We start from the raw sequence: 11,464 nt of genomic DNA, 5'->3' as shown, positions 1-11,464 counted from the left end.
AGATGTTTGGTTTAATGCTTCTAAATCTTATTCTCAATACAAAATTATGATTATTGAAATGTATAAAAAGGATGATGCTTCCTAACAAAATAAAATCTAGACATAATGAAGAGATAAATTCACGCGTAACTGTTTAGAATAACTATAATACGACGGTATTAGTAATATTTACGAATTAAGATGTTCGGAACATCTATCAATATCATAACTTAGAAAACACAGAGAAATAATGATATTAGAATCATTATTTTGTTCCAGATTTTCTTTCTCTGTTGCTTATGCCATCTTCTTATCATAAATAAATTTATAGAAGTCATTTGTTTTGTGAGAATTGGACATTTATTTATTTAATATACTCTCATATACTGTATTGCGCGTAATACTTGTAATTACATTTGCTTATTATATAATAAAATTGAGAAGTTTGTAAGAAATTGGATTGATTAGTTTAGTTCTCGAAAGGCTGTATTAAGAAGATTTAGGTTTTAGGTCATAGATTTCTATTACACAAATAATTCCTATAATTTAATAATTTTACAAATTTACATTGAATAGATCAAAATCCTCCTGCACTCGGTTGAACTAATATTATGAGTGAAATTTTGCAAGTCAAAAATTACCAGTAATAGTAAATTTTCTTATATAATACACATTTGAGTACATTGTTTTGTACCAAAGTAGTGTCCACCTTCGTCAATGTAAACCCAATATTTATGTACTATTGAATATTCAACGAATGAGCTGCTAATTTATGTACCATTGAATATTCGACGAATATACGATTAATTCAGTGAAACTAGCCTATGTCAAAACCCTTAAAGCCTTTCTTTTAATTTAGGCATGATATCGAAAAATAATAAAATCGATTAAATAGATGTACATACAGTAGAAGTTCGGATGCTCGATTTAATCGAGGACCATGTGATTAATGTTCTGACAACGGAATTTTCCGATAATAGAACAGTTATACATATGTTTATGTATTTAAAAAAACATAGACATTAATAATAACAATCACAAATAACAAAATTAAATATGATTTTAATAAAAATCTGTGGATGAAAATTTTTGAGTTTCTAAATCACATAATTCTTTCAGCAGATTTAATTCGGTAAAGTTGTATTCTTTTCGTACTTTGTACCATTTTAATCCTATTTCTAAAGACTTAAATGCTTTAAAATGTTAAAATAGTCGCCATTACCATTCTATTTATGTTCCAATTTGTTATTTGAAGCACATATAATACTAGCATCATAGTCAATTAAAGAAGTTTTATTATATGGAAACCATTATATCGCGTTGGCGCTGCACTTTTAGCATTCTTAAGTTCTTTCATTAATTTGTGTTCTGTGCTCATAGTTAGCACCACACATTTTTGTCGTGACAACATTACGCTGTGTTGTAACTGGCTAATGTGCTAGGCTGAATCTTTACTGATTTGTACAATACATCGCGTTATGTATTTACGTTGGACTGTTTAACACATACGAGACGTGTTTGGATATTAGAGATTTCACATAATTGAGATTCTACTGTAATTTAATTATTTAAAGCTATGAAATATTACTGAATGTTTCACTCAAGAATTCTGATATTTGTGCATTTCTTATTCGTAATTGTATTGAGCTTATTTTAGCACAGTCTCTGGCAGTTCGGAATCTACCTAATATTGTAGGTCCCACTTGTCCCCAAATATTCCCGAAAATGATTGCTACTTACTCTGCATGTACGCATTCAGACATTAGAATACTGCTGTCTTAGTGTCGGAAACAGATGGCCGTGCGCCTTAGAATACTAGAACCTCGTGTACGAGTGCCACAAGATACAGATGAGTTTAACATAGAGTAGTCGCTAATTACCTCGGCAGTTAATGCGATTTTAAATAATATTAATAACAATGACGATATATTTCCTTAAAATGTATACATATTTCCTACATTGAGCAGAGAAATGAAACCTGCATAAAAATTTGTTATACGTTCCTCATTCTATACTTTTTGCATAATGCATAAATTATATATAATATAATATGTAATATATTATAATTATATGTTATATATACTGCTTTCTTTCTTTATTGCTTTCCTTACAGGATTCTAATATTTCACTTCAATACTTAGCATAAATTTCATATAATTATGTTTGAGAATATATACAGAAATATCTTACATATTTCATGCTTATGTGACATATTTACTAGGGTCCTCTGAAAAGTTTACACCTTTAAAATGAAAACATACTATTTCGAGACTCAAATTGCTTTCATTTTTTAGTCTTAGCAATTCGGTAATTTCCATTCATCGATCTTACAAAACAATATCGTGCATTTTTTTCACAATCCCTTCTATTGATAGAGTTTCGGACGTCCACTACGCGGGTCACCTTCCAAACTGGTACGATCACGTTTAAATTCTGCCATCCATTTCTTTATTGCAATATGTAATGGTGTACTATCATCTAATACATTTTTCATTTCATTAAAAATTTCTATTGGCGTTGTCTTTTTTGACGATAAATTTAATTACGGTACGGTGCTCAAAGTTATTCACTTTACGGCAGGCAACGAGAAAGCTTTCTTTAAATTAATTTTTCCGAAAAACTTTACGATAGATCAATGTCAAACTTAAAAATTATGTATAAGATAGATGCAACTTCGGTATGTGTAAATAGAATTGATACATTATCATAATATGGGGTAGGTAAAGCCGCGAATATTTCAAATAACTCACGTATCCTATCAAAATGATATAATTTATTATAATTATATAAAGAACTAAAAAACAATAATATGTTATCAATGTTAACTAATCACTGATTGTCAACTGTTAGGTTTACTAGTTAAAGTAGTTCAGTTTTGTTAAGCTTATCGTATCATTAACAGTATCATGATTTATGTGACTGATAAGCAAATATACGAAAAGTTTCCTTGAATATTAATAAGAATGTCAATACTTTCAAAAATTCTTATCATTTTTTTAAAAATATCACAAGGCAAATAAGTGTTATATTTTACATGTAAATATCAACAATAAACAACTGTAAATTTAGAAAACACTTAAAATTTATTGCGACGCAAATTATAATATATTAGAATGGTTACAAAATTATTCTTAAATAAGTAATGTATTATAGAAAATATTCGATTTTTAAAACTTACATCAAATATACTTTTGATATATTTTGCATAGGTTAGATGTATACATGTCATATGCTTCTTACATATTTAACATGCATAAATATCCATACTCTATTGGTAATTAATGCACAACCTGGTATATTCAAAACGTTGTAAATGCATACTTAATGTACTGCACTGTTTTTTTTAAGTATAATTTATTACTAGCATAAATAACTTTTTATGCATTGAATGAATACGAAGACGTGAGTATCAGAAAGACGATGCACTGCAAGAAATATGAAGAAAATTGTGGTAACAAAAAAGAGAATAGCTAAGTTAGAAACTCGTCTGTGAAGAAACCTATGATGATGTGATACTTGACAAATATGAGCTTAAAACGGCAGATAGAAAGAAACATATAGGAAGCCAATAAAAGCTTGGAGGAATACACCTAGTCTTACGAAAATATAGTAATAAAAAATAAATAACAGAAGTTCATCAAAAAAGTGTAAAATACATGAAAAAAATTAAACAAAATTCCAGGGGGAAAGAAATCTGTAAAAAATAAATGAAAGAAGCACTGTAAAGGATAGGAAAAAGAAATTTTGTAATATTCGAGAATAGCTTTGAAAAGAATAAACGAACAAAATAATATGAGAGAAAAGAGAAAGTAAAAATAATACTAATATGGTAATGAAAAATGGAACAAATAGTCTATTCTATAATCTGAAAGAAACCAAGACCATAATACAACAATAATAAAAAATATGGGAATATCCGCAGAGCCACGAATACGGTAAGGAAAACAGTGATGTCGGGTACGATAAGCTAAAGAAGAATCTAGAATGAAAGGCAAAAATTTAATGGAAACAAAGGAAAAAAAGTAACGTTTAACAGAAAAAGAGTGACTATACTTTCAAAAGGTACAAGGGTAGAAGAAGAACAAGAAAGAAGGGGAAATGCGCGGATTTAGATACGGTAATAATATAAAGAAGCTAAAAGGAAAGGAAATAAAATGCAAAGAAGTGTTTCGATGAAAGCAATAAGTAGATAAGCATGGCTAAATTGAAAAAAGCAATATCTTCGATGAACCTAGAAGAAATCTATAATTATAGATTATAAAAATTAGAATTGACTGTTAAGCGGTCAAAGGATATTTAAAAAATGATATTATATGAAATAAAGTAATACTTCGAAATTTCACATGTAGATCTTAATATTTAAATTTCTATATGTTATAGAAATTCTAAATTCTTTGTGTTTTGTTATAACAATTTAAATGATCTAATTACTTTAAAAGCTCGAAATAACTCGAATCTTAAAAATTGGATTAGAAAAGTAACATGAAAGAAACAGCAAAGATAATTCTTTCTTTCATTCTTCTTGTTTTCAGTTTACGTTCAGCATTTACGGAAAATGATAGTGACAAAATTGAATCGGACTAAAAATAAACTTATCCAATAATACACTTAATATTCTTATCAGGGATAACAGTTCTCCTCCTTTTTAATATGTCCCTAAATGATTGAAGCAAGGAATGGAAATATATATTTACTAACTGTAAAAAATATCTTTATGAAAACAAATCCTTAAGCTTCTCTTCAACGCAGGACCCGGTTCTAATTGTTTGCAGAATCAGAATAGATCATGCATCCTATATTAATTTTATTTCCTCTATTATGAAATTAAATTCAAACCAAATATTACATCTGCCAAAAATTTTAAAATATATCGATGAAATAATGAAACATATTGCAAATAGAAAGCTATTATACGGACTATTATTAACAGAATGTAATTACACTATATAGGAGATTTATTAATAGATAGTTGAGTGAATTGAATCGATAAATACCCCAATCAAATCAATGTTATAAAAATACATGATTTAAACTAACGCATGAAAATATTTAGACATAGACCATAGAAAAAGTGTATCTGTACACATATATTGTATGTTATATAGATCATTTCGAAATATCATTAATACCGTAATGAGACACGACTGTTATGATTATATTTATAAAATATGAAACTGAACTGAAACTGTATATGGAAATTACGAGATATTTATTGTAAACGTATATTTAGTAAAAGCTTATTATACAACATAAATGGTCACCTTAAGCATATAATAAAGGCTAAAGATGGTCTCGCGGAATATTGAGAGTTGTCTATCTATTGATAAATCTGATGGTGAATCTCTTGATGAAGATGATCTATTTGAGAATAAGTTTTACAAAATAAAAGTTAAAATATTTACTAAACTAATAATTTTCTGGCATATCTATTCGACGAATAGGTTTATAATTTTGTATAGATAATTTCGAGCTGCATCGACTAATGTATTTAAAAAATATATAATTCCATTGAAAAAAACTAAATTGGCCTTCACACGATCTCTACACGCACACTTACAGAGAATCTAGTAATGTCAAAATGTACCTTCCTTGAAGTCATTTAACTTTTATCCGAAACATTTTTCGATATAATTAATAGTATCTAAAATATTTCAGCTTCATCTCTTCTCAGGTGATTTACCGTGTATGTCGATTTTTAGAATCCTTGAAATTTTTACACATAAAATCATGGTAGTTGGATGTCATTACGAAGGCAATGAAATTTCAAAATGTTTCGTATCACACACATAATATATTCATAAAAGATATCTACAAGTATTCGAATACTTTTGTGAGGCTCTGTATAAGAAATAAATACAGAAGAATCACAGATATTTTTTTACAAATTAACATGTAGTATGTCGAAAAAACAAATAAAGAAACAAAAAAGACAAACTATGGAAAATAAATATCCATACAATATTCTATCCCAATTCTTATTCGATAATAACTTTTTAAATTCTCAGATATTCCAAAGGATCGCAAGGAATACTAACCCCACAACCACGAAATGCTTCTAGAGTAGATCCAAAGGATTCGCCACTATTAATTGTTAGTACTCACGAGTCAATGGCTGACTGGAAACGTTCGGCGTTACTTATCCCGGGAAAACATTCGATTATCGAGATTCCCATAATAGATGAACTCGTAACGATACTCGATCCCCATGAGGTGCATTATGTCACTGTTCGTGAAAGGCCATAAACGCCAACATACACGAGCTCAGCATGGAAACCGATTGCACACAAGTTTTTCAAGCGACTTGCCCCTATTATACGCTGACAGAAAATTACAGACTGCCAAGGCGGACAGTCTGCTCGTGGATCCTCCTATCTGCACTACGTCTCATTTGTGCGCTTCATAGAAGTGAATACCAGGAACATTCCTATTTCTTCTTTCTTTCCTTCCCTATTTGGTTTTAAATATCCATGTGCTAACTATTCGTTATAGACGAGTCTATTGTCGAAAAAGAATGAATAGAAAGAATGTATAGATTAAACAAAGCATTTAAAAATGTTTTTTACTTGCAAACGCATTAAAGAGAAGAAAATAATATTTTTAATTAGGTATTATTAAGTAATTGAGTTTAATAATAATATATGGGAAACCTATATATGTTGAGCACATGCGGTAATCATATAATAAGGTATCACTCAATTAATGAACTCATATTACTAAAAATAAAAACCTAACGGGCTCACTGCATTAATCTTGCGATGCATCTTCCATTTGACCAACATCTCTTCTGTTCTCTTGGACGAACTTCTCGAATGGACAAATTTCTAGTAAAGCCAAGGAAAACAATTCTTCAATGATTAGGAGGTAAAATTTGAAGAATATTTGATTCAAATCATAACTAGAGATTTATCTAATCAAACAGAGGGTCTCCGAAAACATTAAAATTCTGAAAATTTTGGAACTAATATGAGCTTGTCAGATTTGTATTTTTAGTAATATGAGTTAAAGTGTTATCTTATGATGACTGATATCTTATTATATTATTACCGTGTGTGCTCAACATAAACAGGTTTCCCTGTAATTATATTACTATTATATTTAAGAAAATTGTTTTCTTCTTTTTAGCATACATTTACATAAAAACCATCTTTTCTTACTTTTTCAATGTATATATTTCATTTTGTACTTCTTAGCTTTAACTATCATCCGATAATAAATAATTGAACCATATAGTTGCATAAAAAGATTTTTTCTGATTTCACCTTAGATAACCAGATTAATTATTTCTAATCAAAAAATGATTAATTTTTTTTATTTATATTGTAGCGTCATCGAAAATGAGCAAATGATCAAAATTTTAGCTGTTTAGTTGGGAAGCAAGTGAAATTTCGCTTACAAAATTCTACCTAGATAGACAGGCAAACAGAAAGGGTAAGCTAAAAATCCATTAAAAATAGAGAACAGAAAGAGAGTGTGTACAAAATAATGTATAATTTCTTGAGTTTGTTTAGGTTATTTGGATTGTAAATGCAGAAGTAAAGTAAAATGAAAATCTTGGATTGTTTGGAAGCATCTTATTATAGCTTTTGAAGTTTATTGTGGAAACGGTGTGGTTACATTACAGAGTAAAAAAACATTTTACTTTATATAATAGCAATAGAATATTATAAATTATTACAATACACAAATGTAAATTTCTTCAGCTATCGTCATCTCTCGAACTTTGAAATTATTCTGTTTTTGCACAGAGTACATAATATGTCATACATAGCAAGAAATTTGTTTAATTTGTCAGCAACATTTATTTGAGATATATAAAAAGAAGTTATATTTATATTACATATTATCTTTCGCTATTGTTACCAAAATAATGATTCTTTATATCAAATATGTAGAAATTTGTATACTGTAATATACTATAAGAACAGTTTTTATATTATTAAGATTTTATTAAGAGAGAGTTTTCGATACTATAATTATGAAGAAAGTTAATCATACCTTGAAGGTTTTTCTACAATATTAAATTGAATTATAGATAGGATGCCTCGACGTTTAACAACCAAACTTTGTTAGTATATTCTGTAGGCACAACCATAAACATGTTATAATACAGACACAGATCATTTACAGCATCCGTGAAAAATTAGAGTAAAAATACGAAATATGAAGGAAAGAGTAACAAATGTACGCTATACTATATTACAAGACAAGAATAGATTTAACACATTTATTAGTTGTTAATACTCCGTTTCAAAATATTCATGTTTCTATTTGTGCAAAACTCATAACGAATTGAATTTCCTATCCTATGTAGCGCATCTTAGTTTCATTATATCTTAATCAAACAATCAATTCTTTGTACCAGTTAACCACGCGTACTAATGCTGCTCCTTTATTTTTGATAATTAACAATATATACAAGTCGAGTAACGTTGACATTCGAGACGGCAGTGTTGTTTTCTTTGTATTTCATATTTTTATTTCACATTTGTTTCATATTTGTTTAACAAGGTTTTAAATGAACCATATGTGTATGTATAATATTTCTTGCTTAATTATATCCATAGAATATTACTGAATACCGCGTGTGGAAAAGAACTTTATTTATCCGAATGTCCGTTATCTGAACGTTGTATTATCCGAACAGCATATTTCCTGTTAGAATACTCTATGTAAATATATACATTGCATTTTTTCCTCCTAGAGAGTTCCTCACTTCGATAATAATTATAATAATCAAGCACATTCATCCGACGATGTTATATCGCAAAACACATTAAATTATAATAGCTAAGAAGTATTATGGATGAAACAAGCAATGGCAGTAGTGAGAAAGATGTACCACCTTATTTTCATGCATTTACAGCTTTGGAAATAGAGTTTAGATTATTTGAAGTTTAAAATGAATATAACATACTAATGGTATTGAAAAAATCATATGATTTACTGTTAAACAAAATTCATGATTCATAAGTTTGATCTGCTTCAAATTTCATGAAAAAATAAGTGGAATTGAGCAAAGCAGATGACTCCTGATTTTGTATTCAATTTATAAAGGCACATAAAACAATATTCATCTTTTTATCTTGACTATTGTATGTAAAACTCAATGCTAAACACTTCTTGTTTGATTATGCGGAAAATCTCTAATCCGAACTTTTTTATCTCTAAAATAGTTCATAAAAGTGAGGGTTCTTTTCTAATTATAAAACTATTATTTTTATATTACTATATCCCACTATATTGATGGAAAGTTTTCTTGGTTGAATACTTTCTCATTAATTTTGAATCAGAATACTGTAGATTCTACTATATCAACAATAATTACTCATATCATCAACCGCCCACGAATCGCAAATAATTTTGCAAAATGCAAACAAAAGAGAAAACACGGCAAAATTGAACAAGCTTCGAAATACGTTGAAACATACACCTCCATTTCCCTCAAAATGATTATATGTATAAACAACACGATCAGCACTACGCAACGAAAATCGGCCTTATCGGAGGTCGTCGGAGCGATCTCGGAGCGAATTATCAGACACGCAGCCAGCGTGAGCCGCGGCTACGTGTCAACGTCGGCAAATAGCTCGCGTATCTGCAGATTGTAATTAAGTTTCGCATAATTACATTTTGGTGCTAGTTGAATCGCGACGCGCGAGCACCGATCGTGATGCAATTCTCTCGTCCCCGTTCGACCGATTCCCATCCGACAAGAGAGCGAATTAACAAGCACACCAGACGATTTTTCTCCGTCGATAAACGACCGATCGAATCGGTCTCAACGAATTGATAATGGCATCGTCACGTGCTGTCCTGGTCCGGGATCAATAAAATAGTCTTGCTGTGATGCGAATGCGAAACATAGTCTGCATTGTTCGAATATTGTACAGGATGTTTCAGTATTAGATCCTGGGCAAGGAATGATAGTAAAATATGATCATTTTTGGATATTGTTACTTGTGCGAAATTTTTACAGAGTATATAGAACGTTCAATATGGCTGGACCAAGTACTAGATTAGGAAGGATACAAGGGAAATTTCAGAAAAGAATATTTCAATGAGTAGAATTTAATGACTTCGAGTGTCATGTCACATGCTACATATATACTACGGCTCAAAAACATGTAAACATGTGCTTATGTTTGATAGAATGTAATTTATTGTTAATATAGGTATATAGGTAAATAAGTCCATTTTCCTTTGTTTCGAAATATTGAAATGCTTACGTTTTCGTCGATTAAAAAATCCTGAAAAGATTCATTTAGTATGTCCACGTCTCTATGTGGTTAAGTAGAATAAATTCATTATACAAATGATTGTTTTGAGAATTAACTAAGCTAATATCTTTTTTCAGAGTCATGAATGAACTTGCAATACATCCAAAATTAGTAAATTATACAATTCACTAAATATAAATTATTTGTAATTTATATTTATCCACTTTTGTTTATAAATATCTATAAGATATTTGAAAACATATATAATAAAGCTAAATAAACTAAAATTATTATAATATTATTATATTAGACTCAGTAAACATGTCTGTTTCACTATCAGGTTGGGGTTAGGTTGGGGTTAGGTTTAATACGTGATTATCCATTGAGAAAAGAAACTAAGATAGAACATCACATAATACTTTCTTGAATCTTAGGTTTGCATTTCGATACGACCCGATATAAGTAAAATTATCATTCGTTTAATAAACAAACTAAGCAATGTAATTTATTATAATAATAATAATTTAATAAATGTAATAATAATTTACGGACATATCACTGAATCACATTTAAACTTGTTTACATCCGTACATGCAATATTATGCCAGATGCAGAGATTAGGGTTACATTTGCTATCATCTGTGCTTGATTATTGGTGCCTCCCTCGACGGTTTGGATCATTGAGATATAAAGCAAAATAGAGTACGCGAATCATATATTACCGTGTAAGTGGATGCGACACGAGATTAGAACCAGAACACGCGTAGAAGCGTCCTTTCTGTCAGAGTTTAATCAAGCATTCACACTAACACCGCTCGTTAATCAACGTTACACTTCCATATTTACTATACGAATGTGCATGCGTTATTAGATAAGGACACAAGAGGTCTCTATGCAGCATTCTCTTTCTATTCCTATATTATTTTCTCAGCTATCGGTTCACGCATTCTATCTGTATATCTCTATGGTTTGAACAGAGTAAAGATTACAGGAAATGGACTTACACCACTTTCAAAATAAAAGATTATGCAATTCCATTTGTTAACGAAATTTCAATTCATTGAAACAAACAAATATTTTAAGATTTAAATCATACATTGTCTATAATTAAAAAGTTCATATTAAAGTATATGCAAATTTTCAATTTGTTTAAAAAATGGATTCGTACCACTATGAAACTAAACGGTCCAATTATTAATGGAACGGTTCAGAATTATTTTATGCTTCAGTAATCCTTCATCCGATAAAATTTAATTTTAAATCTTAAT

The 11,464-nt window shown here is 29.4% G+C and overlaps 1 protein-coding gene across 2 annotated transcripts in view; it reads right to left on the bottom strand.

Moving 5' to 3' along the window:
- The window catches only part of LOC126873815 (octopamine receptor beta-2R-like), a 612,816-nt gene that overhangs the window by 205,704 nt on the left and 395,648 nt on the right, over positions 1-11,464 (bottom strand). The gene's annotated exons all lie outside the window — the stretch shown is intronic.

The sequence above is a fragment of the Bombus huntii genome, chromosome 15 (assembly GCF_024542735.1).
Source record: "Bombus huntii isolate Logan2020A chromosome 15, iyBomHunt1.1, whole genome shotgun sequence".
NCBI classification, from domain to species: Eukaryota; Metazoa; Arthropoda; class Insecta; order Hymenoptera; family Apidae; genus Bombus; species Bombus huntii.
Note: the sequence above shows the minus strand (reverse complement) of the source record. Positions and strands in the feature narration are given on the sequence as shown.